Source organism: Scyliorhinus torazame, chromosome 3 (genome assembly GCF_047496885.1).
Source record: "Scyliorhinus torazame isolate Kashiwa2021f chromosome 3, sScyTor2.1, whole genome shotgun sequence".
NCBI lineage: Eukaryota > Metazoa > Chordata > Chondrichthyes > Carcharhiniformes > Scyliorhinidae > Scyliorhinus > Scyliorhinus torazame.
In genome coordinates, this window is record NC_092709.1 from 203,786,408 (window position 1) to 203,802,749 (window position 16,342).

The 16,342-nt window shown below is 46.0% G+C and overlaps 1 protein-coding gene across 4 annotated transcripts in view; it reads right to left on the bottom strand.

Moving 5' to 3' along the window:
• lnx1 (ligand of numb-protein X 1) overlaps nt 1-16,342 on the bottom strand; it is a 351,286-nt gene that overhangs the window by 305,867 nt on the left and 29,077 nt on the right. For 2 of the 4 annotated variants that reach the window (XM_072496765.1, XM_072496762.1), the window contains exon 2: nt 13,143-13,247. The exons of the other annotated variants lie outside the window; for them this stretch is intronic. The gene's annotated coding sequence lies outside the window, so the exon portion shown is untranslated. The remainder of the gene's footprint in view (nt 1-13,142; nt 13,248-16,342) is intronic. 4 annotated transcript variants of the gene reach the window in all.

Below are 16,342 nucleotides of genomic sequence, written 5' to 3' on the forward strand. Positions count from 1 at the left end.
GGGTTCATGTAAGGGGTTGGGGTTGTGGGCCCTGGTGACAGTGCCACTCCCATTTTTCCCCGGGAAATACTCAAGCAATCCAGTATTGGAAGGTTTGGAGGCAATTCAGCCAGCATTTAAGTTAGGGGCAGTGTCGAAGATGGTGCCGATCTGTGCAAATCACATGTTTGAACCGGCTAGGTTAGATGCTATGTTCCGGGGCTGGGTGGACAAGGTTGTGGGAGGAATGAGGGATTTGTTTTTAGAGGGGCAATTCCCGAGTTTGGAGGAGTTGACAGAGACGTTTAGGATCCTGCGGTCCGAAACCTTCCGATATATGAAAGTGTGGGATTTTGCGAGTAAGATCTTTCTGACGTTCCCAGTGATGCCACCCTCCTCGCTGTTAGAGAGAGTGCTGTCGGTGGCAGGCATGGAGGAGGGGGCTACCTTGGGGATTTATGTGAGGCTTCTGGAGGAAGGAGGAAACCGCTGGAGGGGGTTAATGCTAAGTGGGAGGAGGAGTTGGGAATGGTGTGAAGTGCTGCGCAGGGTGATCGCCATGACTTTGTGTGCGAGATTAGGGTTGATTCAATTAAAGGTGGTGCATAGGACACATTTAACGAGGCCAAGGATGAGCCGGTTGTTTGAGGGAGTGGAGGACAAGTGTGAACAGTGTGGGCGGGGCTCGGCCAATCATGTTCACGTATTCTGGTTTCTCCAGAGCTGGGGAGGTTTTGGGACTCGTTGTTCAGCACCATGTCGGCAATCTTGCAAATGGATTTGGAACCCAGTCTCCTAGGGGCCATATTTGGGGTGTTGGACCTACCGGAGCTGCTGGCGGGGGCAGAATACGGGGGGGTTGCTGTGGGTGATCATTTTTGTACTAATTCTGTTTGGGGAAGGGCTTCTTTTCTTTTTTATGTATAAGATGTTGAAAACTTAATGAAAATATTGCAAAAAAAAAATAGAAGAATTGAGTGGTGGCACACACAGAGGTGGGATTTATCAATCCTTGACTGATTTATTGAAGAGGGAGACCATTTGCTTTGCCTCTACATTGTTGGAGCCCTTCCCTCATGTGGTTGGTTTGATGGGGAAATTAGGCGCTCTCCTCCAAGTTGTGTTATATGGTGGTTTCCGGAGTGTCCTTCCGTTGTGGTTGGGTTTTCCATGTGGAAGCAGGGTTTGTGCCTCTGTTGAGGCAGCGCTGTTGTTTCCCTTAATATCCTTCTTGTGTTGGCGTGCTGTCCAGGGCGATGGCTAATCTTCCTATGTCAGATCGGGCATACTTCCCTTAGGGATTTTTTTTCTTCTTCTCTTCATCTGTGTGAGCAGTGTGCTGTTATAAATCCTGGTTTGGTCTGGTGGTCTATTGGAAGTTCCCCCTAGTGTACCAGGAGGGAGGGGTCCCCCCTTATTGGGTGTCTTGTCGATTTTTTTTCTCTTCAGTGACGTGGTCACCCCAACTGGGGCTGACGTAAACCTTTTTGCTTTTTTTTGGTGTAGATGAGGGTGTGCACTGCCTTGGGTGTGGTTGGTGAGGTGCAGGATTGGCTGGAGTGTAGGTTTTGAGGTGTGCTGGAGGTCCTGGGAGTATTGATTCTTGTGTGTCACAGCGTGTTGGGCTAGGTCAGGTCCGCTGCGGTGGCTGGCATACTGTTACCCATGGAACTTGGAATGTCCCTTCTTGAAGGCACTTATTGGAAACAGCCTGAGAGGCTGGAATTTGCTACTTCTGTGCACGGGGCCTGGGGTTGAGCCGAGTCCTACACTTTGGTTGATATCATTCTTGTGGTTTTGTTGTGTTGTTTGTTAAAATATAAAACCTTAATAAATACACATTTTTAAAAAGTTTAATAAATTCTACCAGAAGAGGAACAGAAATATTTCCTGGGTGACATCAATGACTCCAATACAGAGAAATATGTTAATGGACAAATCACCAACTTTAAACTAGATACTGGAGTGAATGTAATTGTTTCACCAGACAACAAACCATGGTTACCAACGCATTACCTACAACCAATGGAAGACCAACTATATGGTTCACAAGGGATCAAACTGAAAGTCAAGTGAAAGTTACAGGAACACAACTAAAAGCAGTTCTACAGACTCAGTAATCCTCTCTTCAGTAGAAGAGGTTGTATTGGCCTCAATCTTATCAGGAAAGTAGAAGAAGTCAATCAACAAGAATCCAAGGGCGACTTCAGAAATGAAGCCTGAAACTATTCAACTGCAATGAACATCTGGATTGCAACTTCAGTGCTGACATTTGGACACACTTGACAGAAATTGATGGAGTTGCTGGTGAATCTGATTGGCTGACAGCTCCCAAGGGTGGGATTTACTCCCCAGCGAGGGGCAGAAGTCCCTCTTGGCACTTGTTAAACCTGCATTATGGCTGCAGGGTGGGCTGGCTCCAACACCCGTATTATTTGGCCTGGGGTTTAGCATCTTTCAAAGTAGATAAATTGCCAGGCCCAGATGTTTCCCAGAATGCTGAGAGAAGCAAGGGATGAAATAGCAGGGGCTTCATCATTTTCTAATCCTTTCTGACTATGGACATGGTGCCAGAGGACTATGGACTGCTAATATTGTACTGTCCTACATATTTAAACAGGGAGGAGGGGACAGACTGAGTAATTACAGGCCAGTCAGCCTAACCTCAGTGGTGGGAAAATTATTGGAATAAAGTCTAAAGGACTGTATATAATATTATTTAGAAAGCCATGGATTAGTCAAGAATAGTCAGCATGAATTTAAGGGAAGATTGTGTCTGGCTAAGTTGATTGTATCTTTTGAGGCGGTAGCAAGGAGATTCGATCAGGGTTATACACTTAACATACTCTGCATTTAGGGCAGTACGGTGGTGCAGTGGGTTAGCACTGCAGCCTCACGGCGCCGGGTTCCCAGGTTCGATCCCGGCTCTGGGTCACTGTCCATGTGGAGTTTGCACATTCTCCCCGCGTTTGCGTGGGTTCTACCCCCACAATCCAAAAGATGTGCAAGGTGGGTGGATTGGCCACGCTAAATTGCCCCTTAATTGGAAATAAATTAATTGGCTACTCTAAATTTATTTTTAAAAAGAAGAAAAAACATACTCTGCATTTTAGCAAGGCTTTTGACAAGTCCCCACACAACAGACAGGTCAGAAAAGTAAAAGCTTATGGATCCAAAGCATAGTGGCACATCGGATCCAAAATTGTCTCAGTGGCAGGAATGGTTGCCGAGTGTTGCTGTGACTAGAAAGCTGTATCCACTGGGACTCCGCAGGGACCAGTACTAGGCCCCAGGGACCAGTACTAGGCCCCAGGCTTTTATGGTATATATTAACAACTCTGACTTAAATGACGGAGGTATGATAAGTTTGCAACTGGTTCAAAAATTGACCGCGTGAAGAAGAAAGCTGTAGACTGCAGAAAGACTTAATGGTCAGTGAGGCAGAAAAGTGTCAAATGGAATTCAACCCATTAAAATGCGAGGTCATTCAGTTGGAGAGGGGAAACGGAAGGCCAGGGGATAGGGAAAATAGTATGGACAAGTGTTGGGGTTAAGAGGGTACTTAGAGTTCATGTTCGCAGATCCCTGATAGTAGCAGAACAGGTATATAAAGTGGTTACGAAGGTATATGGGGTACTTTCCTTTATTAGCTGAGGTATAGAATATAAAAGCACAGAGGCAATGCTAAAACCGTAAACCCTCTGTGTGGGTTTCGCCTCCACAACCCAAAGATGTGCAGGGTAGGTGGATTAGCCACGCTAAATTGCTCCTTAATTGGAAGAAAAAAAATTGGGCACTCTGAATTTTTTTGAAAACTGTGTAAACCATTACTTAGGCTACAACTAGAATAAAATCATAGAACAGATATAGCACATGAGGAAACCATTTGGGCGTCGTGTCCCTGCTGACTCTTTGCAAGACCAACTCAATTCGTCCCACACCCCCGCTTTTTCCACCACAGCCCTAAAGTTTTTTGCTCTCCAAATAATTATCCAATTATTTTTTGAAGGCCTTGATTGACTCCAGTTCCACCAGGTTCTCTGGCAATGCATTGTAGATCTGTAGCACCCCGCTGTGTAAAAAACTCTTCATTTTGTAGTTGCTTCATTTATGTCCCCTGGTTCATGATCATTTCATCAACAGAAATGGTTCTAATATCTCCATTGTAGTGGTATGTATTAGGGGTCATGTGGGACCTGTGAAGCCGAGATGCTATTGGCTGACAGATCCCGGGTCCTGGTTGGATCTGCTGACTTCTGGCCCCTCACTGAAGGCGGAGTATAAGAACCCGAGCTTCTCCCCGCAGCTTCATTCTGTTGCTGAGCTGCTGGGGACAAGCATCGCTTAATGAAGCCTGGATCAACTTTATCACTTCTCGTCTCTCGTAAGTCATTGTGCGCTACAATTTATTAAGCGAGCTTAAAAGACTATGGAGCTCCGGATCGCCCCGGAATGCCTGCGGATCAGCACCCACGCAGCGAACTCGGCAGCAGTATTCAAACACTGGCAAGCATGCTTTGAAGGCTACCTCCGAACGGCCCCCGGCCGGATCACAGAAGACCAGAAAATGCAGGTCCTGCATTCGAGGGTAAGCCCGGAAATTTACCCTCTCATAGAAGACGCAGAGGATTTCCTGACGGCGCTCGCATTGCTGAAGGGCATCTTCGTTCGGCCGGTTAACCAGGTCTACGCGCGCCACCAACTCGCGATGAGACGGCAAAGTCCCGGAGAATCGCTAGAGGAATTCTACGCCGCGCTGCTAATTTTGGGACGAGGCTGCAGCTGCCCGCCGGTGAACGCGATCGAACACACGGACCTGCTAATTCGTGATGCATTTGTGGCAGGTATGAACTCTCCCCAAATCTGCCAAAGACTTTTGGAGAGTCGCTAGGACTCTCAGAGGCACGGGCCCTTGCAGCCTCCCTTGATGTGGCCTCGCAAAACGCCCGTGCCTACGGCCCCGACTGTGCGGCAGCCCCTTGGGCTCCGTGGACCCCCGTCGCGACAAACTGCCCGCCCCCCCCTCGCAAGCTTGCGCGGTTAAAGCACCAGACCATCCCGGGGGGGCCCGCTGCTATTTCTGCGGACAAGCGAAACACCCCCGGCAGCGCTGCCCGGCCCGTGCAGCTATTTGTAAAAGCTGCGGCAAAAAGGGCCATTACGCGGCAGTGTGCTGGTCCCGGGGGGTCGCCGCAATCCCCGGAGAAGAACGAGCCCAGCACATCCCAAACACCCCCCAACCCCCCCAGCGCCCCATGTGCGTCACACGGGCGCCGCCATTTTGGGTCCCGGGCACCACGAGGGGAGGATGGGCGCCGCCATCTTGTGACCTCCAGCCACGTGCGATTCATGGGGGCGGCCATTTTGTCCACCCCCGGCCACGTGCGATCCATGAGGGCGGCCATTTTGTCCACCCCCGGCCGCATGCGATTCATGGACACCACCACCTTGGTTGACAACAAAGGACCCCAGCATCGACGGCTCCACGAGGTCCGAAGATGCGACACTACTACCACGACTGGCTTCGGTGACACTGGATCAATCGCGGCCCAGTATAAGGTCTTTTCCACCGTGGACCTCAAGTCCGCCTACCACCAGCTCCCCATCCGCCCAGGTGACCGCAAGTACACTGCCTTCGAGGCAGACGGGTGTCTATACCACTTCCTAAGGGTCCCATTTGGTGTCACGAACGGGGTCTCGGTCTTCCAACGGGAGATGGACCGAATGGTTGACCAGCACGGGTTGCAGGCCAAGTTCCCGTATCTCGACAACGTAACCATCTGCGGCCACGATCAGCAGGACCATGACGCCAACCTCCAAAAGTTCCTCCAGACTGCTAACGCCCTCAACCTCACCTACAACGAGGAAAAGTGCGTTTTTAGCACAAACCGGTTGGCCATCCTGGGATACGTAGTGCGCAATGGGATAATAGGCCCCGACCCCGAACGCATGCGCCCCCTTATGGAATTCCCCCTCCCCCACTGCTCCAAAGCCCTGAAAAGTTGCCTGGGTTTCTTTTCATATTACGCCCAGTGGGTCCCCCAGTACGCAGACAAGGCCCGCCCGCTAATACAGTCCACTACCTTCCCCCTGTCGACAGAGGCTCGCCAGGCCTTCAGCCGCATCAAAGCGGATATCGCAAAGGCCACGATGCGCGCCATCGACGAGTCCCTCCCCTTCCAGGTCGAGAGCGACGCATCCGACGTAGCTCTGGCGACCACCCTTAACCAAGCGGGCAGACCCGTGGCCTTTTTCTCCCGGACCCTCCACGCCTCAGAAATCCGCCACTCCTCAGTGGAAAAGGAAGCCCAAGCCATAGCGGAAGCTGTGGGACATTGGAGGCATTACCTGGTCGGCAGGAGATTCACTCTCCTCACCGACCAACGGTCGGTAGCCTTCATGTTCGATAATGCACAGCGGGGCAAAATTAAGAATGACAAGATCCTAAGGTGGAGGATCGAGCTCTCCACCTTCAACTATGAGATCTTGTATCGTCCCGGAAAGCTAAACGAGCCGTCCAATGCCCTATCCCGCAGCACATGTGCCAAGGCACAAATAGACCGCCTCCAAGCCCTCCACGTGGACCTCTGCCACCCAGGGGTCACTCGATTCTACCATTTCGTAAAGTCCCGCAACCTCCCTACTCTGTGGAGAAGGTCCGTACAGTCACCAGGAACTGCCACATCTGCGCAGAGTGCAAACCGCACTTTTCAGGCCGGATAGAGCGCACCTGATCAAGGCTTCCTGCCCCTTTGAACGCCTCAGTTTGGAATTCAAAGGGCCCCTCCCCTCCACCGACCGCAACGCATACTTCCTGAACGTGGTGGACGAGTACACTCGTTTCCTCTTCGCCATCCCCTGCCCCGACATGACAGCGGCCACAGTCATTAAAGCCCTTGGCACCATATTCACATTGTTCGGTTGCCCCGCGTATATCCATAACGACAGGGGGTCCTCCTTCATGAGTGACGAGCTGCGCCAGTTCCTGCTCAGCAAGGGCATAGCCTCGAGCAGGACGACCAGCTACAACCCCCGGGGGAACGGGCAAGTAAAGAGGGAGAACGGCATGGTCTGGAAAACCGTCCTACTGGCCCTACGGTCCAGGGATCTCCCAGTTTCCCGGTGGCAGGAGGTCCTCCCGGATGCTCTCCACTCCATCCGGTCGCTGCTGTGTACCACCACTAACCAAATGCCTCATGAGCGCCTCCTTGTCTTCCCCAGGAGGTCCTCCTCCGGAACGTCGCTGCCGACCTGGCTGGCGGCCCCAGGACCCATCTTGCTCTGGAAACATGTGCGGGTGCACAAATCGGACCCGTTGGTCGAGAGGGTTCACCTTCTCCACGCGAACCCGCAGTACACCTACGTGGCGTACCCCGACGGCCGACAGGACACGGTCTCCCTGCGGGACCTGGCGCCCGCCGGAAACACACACACACCCCCGACACCGATCATCCCCTCCCTGCCACCGGTGCACCCGCGACCGCCCCCTTCCCGGGGGGGATCGGTCCTCCTCCCGTTCCCGCCCAGCAGTAAAACAGGAACAAACAGCGAAACGCTCCCGGAGACGACAACGCCCGAGCAAGCACCTGCACCACCACTGGGGCTGAGGCGATCGACGAGGAAGACCAGACCGCCCGCTCGACTCGGGGAATCCGCGTGACACCAAGAATGCTGTTGTAACAAAAAAAAAATTATTTGTAAATAGTTCTCACAAACTTGTACATAGGCCAGTGTAGGGCTAAAGCTGTAGTAACACTGTCCGAAATTTGTTCCAGGGCCAGCCTTGTAAACCCCTACCACCATGCAAACCACCACCCCGTCAGGTTCATTTTTAACAAGGGGTGAATGTGGTGGTATGTATTAGGGGTCATGTGGGACCTGTGAAGCCGAGATGCTATTGGCTGACAGATCCCGGGTCCTGGTTAGATCTGCCGACTTCTGGCCCCGCCCTGAAGGCGGATTATAAGAACCCGAGCTTCTCCCCGCAGCTTCATTCTGTTGCTGAGCTGCTGGGGACAAGCATCGCTTAATAAAGCCTGGATCGACTTCATCACTTCTCGTCTCTCGTAAGTCATTGTGCGCTACATCCATCAAATCCTCTCTTCTACCAGGTGAACAGCCCCAGCTTCTCTAATCTATCCACGTAACTGAAGCTTCTCATCCATGGCCCCATTCTCATGAATCTTTTCTAGACCATCTTCTCACCCTTCCGAAGTGGACACAATATTCCAGTTGAGACTGAACTAGAGTTTTATTGCAGATTATCATAACTTTCTTCCTTTTGTACTCTACGCCTCTATTTATAAAGCACAGGATCCTGTATCATTTATTGATCACTTTCTCAACCTGCCCTGTCACTGTCAATGATTTATGCCCCTCTGCCCCTGCACCCCCTTTAAATTTCGCCCTTTTATCAATCTGTACTTTTTTGTACTGCACACAGTTCGACACACATTACAGAAAGGATGTGATTGCCTTGAGAGGGCACAGAGGATATTTACAAAGATTTTGCCAAGAATGGAGAATCTTTTTTCTATGTTGTTCCGGGGCAGGAGAGGGGGAAGGCCCTCCAGTGACAGACACTTGCAGGTAACGTACGCCCACCTGGTCCACTGGTAAATTTATTATTAGGCTTTCTCCCAGATAAAGAACATGAGAAAATCCAATAAATCTTCCACATCCCTTACAAGAATATCAGAAATGGTGTTATGTACATTCAGAAATGTAATTTTGCATGGATTTCCTTGTAGGGTTAAGTATCGCAGCCAAACATGTAATTATAAACCTATTTAAAATGGCTCTATTGAGGTAGGTACAGGTATCCATTGTGAATAAGCATGCTAAAATGTTTCTGAACAGAAGTAGAATGTTTGGACTGGAACCAAATCTACAAGGAATTGACATGGTGTTCCTTTCAGCCATAAGAACTATTATATTCTTTTGGTATACAGGGAAAAGCCAAATAACTTCATCTGTGAAGATTCTATTTCCACAGATTATATTTTCTCCCAAAGGAGATGGTGCTGATTCATTGACCTGGATGTACACAACAGATTCCAGCAGGTCCACTTAGAATATTGGATGTAGTTCTAGATCCCTGCTGAACTTTACACCCGAGCGTTACAATCCCAGTTGATGTTGTAACTGGATGGGAAGATCCCAGAAAGGAACCCTGGTTCAAAAGACCGTACTTTTATTTTGAAATAAAATATGGATGAACAGAGTCACAGAATCGTGAATTATTTTAAACAAGAAAAAAGCATTTATTAAACATGAAAAAGTTGGATAATGATACAACATGCCTTACTCTCCCCTTAGCTTAACAATTACACACAGGTTCTAGGATTAATGAAGTACATGTTAATCTATAATTATCTGATTAACACACAGTCCCTTTTTAAAAAATAAATTTAGAGTACTCAATTATTTTTTTTCAATCAAGGGGCAATTTAGTGTGGCCAATTCACCTATCCTGCATAATTATTTTGGGTTGTGGAGGTGAGACCCATGGAGACACGGGGAGAATGTGCAAACCCCGCACGGATAGTGATCCGGGGCCGGCATCGAACCTGGGTCCTCAACACTGTGAGGCAGCAGTGCTAACCATTGGGCCACCATGCTGCCCCAAACAGAAAAGTCCCTTTTAAGCACACAGGATGACTGTGGGGAAATACACTCTCCACTCTGAACCCCGAGTGAATATTTGTGGATGCCTCCTCAGATTCCTTCCAAATGCTTGTCATGTGAGAATTTCCAAACTCCACTCCCAAAAACACATTTTAAAATCTTCTCTCATAATAATGCTTTCCCTTAGTGGTTTTCATTCTGAAATCACTTTTGTTACCTTACTGTAGTGTGTTTGGTAGCACTATTGTATGTAACATGCATTACTCAATCCAGTTGCGGCAGAGGCTTTCTGCACCTAGATGAAAAAGGCCCGAAGTCGTCCAGAGGTATTGAAAGGCTTATTGAGTAACAGAATTTAACAACTGCGTGAGTTCTTACTTTAAGATCAATACCAGTAGAAAGGTTACAACATTTATATGCCGTAGCTATGTCTGACCACACTAGTAGCCCTGAGCTAGATCTATGCTCCTCTCTCGTCACAGTTTAATCACCATGAGAGGCAGAGAGCCGCTTGCGCCTGGCTTTTATACTCGCCAGTGCTGCCCCTAGTGATCTTTCAATTTCCCATTAACCCCTTATGTACATACCCATGTAAAGATCACTACAAAATCCAGACTAGGTTTTCCAAATGACTCTTTTAAACAAAGCCTTTTCTCTACATTTAACGGCAAATCAAATCCAAGAATTTACAACAACCCCTTTAGGATTTTTTTTGTCTTGACTGCTGTGCAAACTGCTCAAAATTGCTTTAACTTTTGATTCCCAGGCTGTATTAAAATGGCTTTCAGATGTTTTATTGACGGTTGAAGGTTGCTGGCCCACTTTAAATCTGATTACTGCAATTGTCTCTTTAACAGCGCAGTGGTTAGCATTGGGACTGCAGCACTGAGGACCCGGGTCCAAATCCCGGCCCTGGGTCACTGTCCATGAGGAGTTTGCACATTCTCCCTGTGTCTGCATGGGTTTCACCCCCACAACCCAAAAAGATGTGCAGGTTAGGTGGATTGGCCACACTAAATTGCCCCTTAATTGGAAAAAAAATAATTGGGTACTCTAAATGTATAAAAACAAAGAAAAAGAACACTTTGATTACTCTTCCTTGAATTCTTCTAAACCAGACCTTGGTCTCTGTTCACTTAGCTCCAGGCTTCTTGGACACTTCTCTCCATTTCTCTAGTTTCTTTCACTAGCTGGACTTTAGATTTCCAGCATCTGTTTTCTTACCATTACTCTATAGCAAGGGTGGCACGGTAGCACAGTAGTTAGCACTGTTGCTTCACGGCACCAGGAACCTAGGTTCGATTCCTGGCTTGAGTCACTATCTGTGCAGAGTCTGCATGTTCTCCCAGTGTATGCGTGGGTTTCCTCCGGCTGCTCCGGTTTCCTCCCACAAGTCCCGAAAAATGTGCTTGTTAGCTGAATTGGACATTGTGAATTTTCCCTCAGCGTACCTGAACAGGCACCGGAGTGTGGTGACGAGGGGCTTTTCACAGTAACATCATTGCAGCGTAATGTAAGCCTACTTGTGATAATAATAAACATTATTATTATTATTATTATTATTATTAAGGCTTTTCTTCTAGCAAGGCTGAAAGAGATGTCCCCTCTTTAGTCTTCTAAAACTAACTGCTCCGAGCAGATCTGTGAGAGCTGCCTTCTCTCAACTGCATCCAAATTAGCTAAACTACAACTTAAAAAGCTTCTCTACCGTATAAGGCTCCAGTGCTTAGCAACCACTGCTGGTTTATTTATTCTTTACACACTCTTGGAGCACAGTAGAAACACAGTTGGAACTTAACCAACACCCACAAATACAAACATCTTTATTCAGCATGTATCTAACTAATTTTACCTATCCAGGCCCAGAAACACACTAGAATCATACCTTATTTGTAATGTTTGCCAATATAAATTTAAATCCCCCGGGGCAGCACGGTGGCGCAGTGGTAGCACTGAAGTCTCATGGCGCGGAGGTCCCAGGTTCGATCCCAGCTCTGGGTCACTGTCCGTGTGGAGTTTGCACATTCTCCCCATGTTTGTATGGGTTTCGCCCCCACAACCCCAAAGATGTGCAGGGTAGGTGGATTGGTCATGCTAAATTGCCCCTTAATTGATACTCTAAATTAAAAAAAAAAAATTTTAATCCCCTAAAACTATCTTTGTTTTCCTAACATGAAGCATTTCTGACAATATGTGTAACTTCCAAAGAGACAGCCACTCAACTTTGGACAGCTGCCAAAATTAGACTCAAAAATGTTGAACTCCATTTTCTTCTATTTCTTTCTTATTTCACTGGTGCCTCAGGGATGTTGAGCATAGGGAGAAGGTAAAAATGTAGGCAAAGACTTTAACACCAACAACGAAGGCATCACTTCAAAATTGATCTCATACCAACTTGATTACGATTTCTCCCAAATGCACAGCTGTGAGAGTTGAGAAACATTACAACCATTGGCCATCACCATTCTTAAATTTCCTGCCTGACACCAATGTGACTGAAAAATACTAAGTGGCAGCAGGTTTTCTTCTGGTACAACCCACGTGGACTTCATTATCACGCATCATGGAGAAAATGTCACCCAACCTCCATATATTTGATCTACACATCAGACAAGACTGAATCAAAATTATTTCTCAGCAAACATTTTTCTTAAAAGCTCAACATTCAATAATTCAGTCTGATGTTGGAGTTGTGATTAGTTGGAGAGCATGAATGACAGATTACTCCTGGGGCATTCCTTTTTCCTCTTGGCTTGCCCTTTTTCTCTAACATGCTCATGTTATAATTCTTTCCATACTACTCACTATGATAACTTAAAATGAAATTGGCCTCTGGACTGCACACAATTGAAATCTCTAAACTGTTCACTGTTATTATGCCAAGAAACCTACAAGGAATGCTGTGGATTCCATGCCTGTTTTTTTTTCTACTGTTCTATCCTTCACTTCTAGCTTGAATCATGAGTTTCACATTTTTGCAACTGTTGAACTTGGCAAATACGAGCTATTTTTAATTTAGTCAGCATTAATTAATCATTAAGAATTTAAGATTTCATTTCAGGAAATTCATTGTTAATGAGACAATTTTATGAATGGGATTGAGGCTTACATTTTCTATATCTTAAGTACGAACAAATCATATTCCTAGGCAGCAATCCATAAGAGAAAAAAAATGTTTCTTTTCATCATGTTTTATTTAACTTTTGGCAAAGCAATACTGAGAAAGGAAGCAGAGGAGGAAATATCCTCCTGAGGGTCTATTAGCTTAAATTATGTGTTCTTATCCAATGTCTGCAGAGATTTTCACAGAGAAAGCAAACACATTTTGACCTGTATAATGTCTGACTTAGAACATTTCCTGCAGAAATCCTAGCTTCACCTGCTGGAAGAAGATGATATTCGGTTTCTCGTCTTTCAGAGGATAACAGGTACCAACTATGCTGTGTTTCTAAAATACAGCACAAACTAGATGACCTTCATACAAATTAGGGTACCAGATCACCATATTTGCCTTTCCAAATTCCTTGGGTATCTACCAAAAATTCAGGTTTCCATGTCCAACTCAACTTTTCCAAAGTTATGGAATCAATCATCGGCTTGTATGTTGAAGTAATGGAATGCCATAGATCCCAGGGCTGCTTCTAAACAGGAAAATATGTTAAGGCCATCTGCAAAAACAAAATCTTATTGCACTACATTGCAAGTGTTGCGCAATTGCAACACTGGCGGCATAGAAACGGCACAGTGGTTAGCACTGCAGCCGCACAGTGCCAGGGGCCTGGGCTCAATTCCAGCCTTAGGTGACTGTGTAGAGTTTGCACTTTCACCCCATGTCTCCATGGGTTTCCTCTGGGTGCTCCGGTTTCCTCCCACAGTCCAAGTCCAAAGATGTGTAGGTTAGGTGGATTGGCCATGCTAAATTGCCCCTTAGTGTCCAAATACGTCCTGGTTGGATGGGGTTACAGGGAAAAAGTGGGGAATGGCCGAGGTTGTGTGCTCTTTCAGAGGGTCGGTGCAGCCGTGATGGGCCAAATGGCCTCCTTCTGCACTGTAAGAATTCTATAGTTCTATGGATTATGCTTATTAATCTCAATTTGCGTGGTAATTCTTAATATATACACAAAGATGTACAATAGGTACAACAAAGAAAATATTTGAGTTCCCCACACTGCTGCACTCTTGAGCTGTCATATACTGTACATCATAGAATCATACAATCCCTACAGTGCAGGAGGCCATTCATTCGAGTCTGCGCAGAACTCACCCTATCCCCGTAACCAATAACTCCACCAAATCTTTTGGACACTAAGGGCAAGAGGAAGTGATAAGGGCATGAATTTTTCGGATGGTGGGGTCTTCTTTCCTGCCATCCAAAGAGGTGGTAGGGAACCCATCCCCACCAACATCAACTGCCCCCAGACAATTATGCTCTAATAAGCGCTGACTGGCTGCAGATGGGACTTCCTCTCCTCACTTACAGAGGTGCTGGCCAATCAGATTGGCCAATGTAAACAGCATTGTTGCAGTCAACAGAACAGGAAGTTCAAGGCAAAGGGGTCTTCTGATGGAGGCTTCCCACTTTCTCACCTAAGAGGTAACTTTGTTGCACTTCGGGACTTCCCCCACAGAGGTTCACTCTTCCCGTCAGCCTAAATATTGAGGCTGGACAAGAAATTACCCTTAGGTGGCCTCTTAAGGGCCACACTTGCCCTGGAGGTTTAAAAGATTGTGATGCCTCACTCTGTCACCTTATGTGCACTATCATTCACACAAAGATTAAATATAGATGAATAAACAATCAATCAATTACAAAGTATAATAGTCTCATTATTTATTTTGTGGCAGGCCTGTAGTTTCTTAGGTGAGTTGATGCTTTTAGTTGAAATGAAAGTCTTGCAAGCAGAGGATTCTCAGTTATTTGTGAGGCATCTTGTAGTTAAATTTCCAAGAGGATGGTTCTCAGATGAACCTGGAAGTTGGAACAGGAAAGTCCTTCTTCTACTTTCAAGGTATTTGTATTTATTACTTTGGCTGCATAATTGACTTGCAGCTGGTTTAATGGCTCTCTGATGGACAGAACTCTATCTCTGCAAGCAGCTTTTGCTGTTTTAGAAACAGATGGAAAACATGGCTATACTCATCATGTGACTTGTACAAGTTCAAAAATCCTTTGTCCAAAGCAAGCTGATATGTTGATGAAACATCCTGTTTTATCATTTGATACTTTGAAATTTACCTTTTCTAGTTTGGATGAGAAACCGTCATAATGAAAATGGAGGATTGATGGGATCCCTTGCACTTTCGTTTAACACACACTGAGTTTTGACCTTTCTTTTGCCAATGGTGAAACAAAAAGGTGTGTTTGCTGGAATGTTATGGGTTTGGTGTTGACAGTCCATCCTTAACCAATGAGATGTGTGAATTTCCCAGTTGGCTATGGATGTCATACTTAATTAGGTATTATGTTTGAGACTCAGGACTGTCTGGAGCCCAAAATGCCAATGGTCACATGATCTTTAGTGGCCATTTTAATAGACTGTTGGTGTCCAAAATTTGAAGTATTGTCTGAAAGTTAAGAATGTATAGGAGAATGACACGAGCAAACAGCCTTCTGAGAACAGCTTCCTCTTTAAACCAATACAGATATTTAAAACAATGGAAGGTCAGCAATTACACTGTCAGGAAACCGGAAGTCCTGGCTCGCCATACTTTTAACGTGGAAAATCTAGGCTAATATCTTTGCTGGGACTATTAGGTCTGACAGCAGTACACTCCTATGGAAACCCTGGCGACAGTGTAATTGTATCACAAGTGTGACTTCCCCACAATCAATAGGATGGAATAAATTCTTACTTGGCCTCCAGTGTTTTGACAGCTGCGGCTGCAGTTTTAACAGGGGATCTGTCAGGAGACTTCTAATATATAAAAATAGATTTCGACCTATTTATTAGCAATGTTAAATTCACATTTGGTGACAATTACAAAACACTTGGTCCATAATTGAACAAGAGTTTTAAACATTGACAAATGACGAGTGAAATAGGTGCCATTAATGTACAGTGAAAGCAATGTTAAAATTATGCTCCTTGCTGCTGTGATTCACAAGGACAAAATGATTCACCAGTTAGTGCTGCTTTGATCCAAGAATGAGTCTTCCAGATCTGAATCTAAACTTTAACTGTTGACTTAGTCGGGTTTTCTGAAATATAACATGCAGCGCTTGCAAAAGCTGTAGCTTTCTGTATTTCATGTATTAAAAATTAATTGAAACAAACTAACCATGACATAAGAGAGGAAAATCCTTTTGCTCTGCTCCTACCCAATCTAATAATAAAGAAGAGATTTATTGAAACCTCAAACAAGTTTTCTCTATTAAATGAAAATATGTTTGGCCTGAACTAGATAGGGTGGCCAAGTACTAAATTACAATTTTTGACTTTAGTAGTTAACTGGTATTTTTTCTGTAAATACTGAACTTGGCCTGGTTTCACTGACAAGCTATGCTCAAAGCAAATGTGAAAGTACAGGGGGCTTGATGTGATATTTCATTTAATTGTTTTTAATGTGAGATCTCTGGGAGAATTGGCTGATTGTGCTGTCATTGTTTTGAGAGGATTTACGTTGATTGTACAGACAAAAGACAGCGAAGTCACAATGTCAAACAGTAAGAAAGCAGCTGTGAGAGCACAGGAAATTTAGCACTGAAGTAAAGTTGGCGAGAATCAGTAGTCAGTAA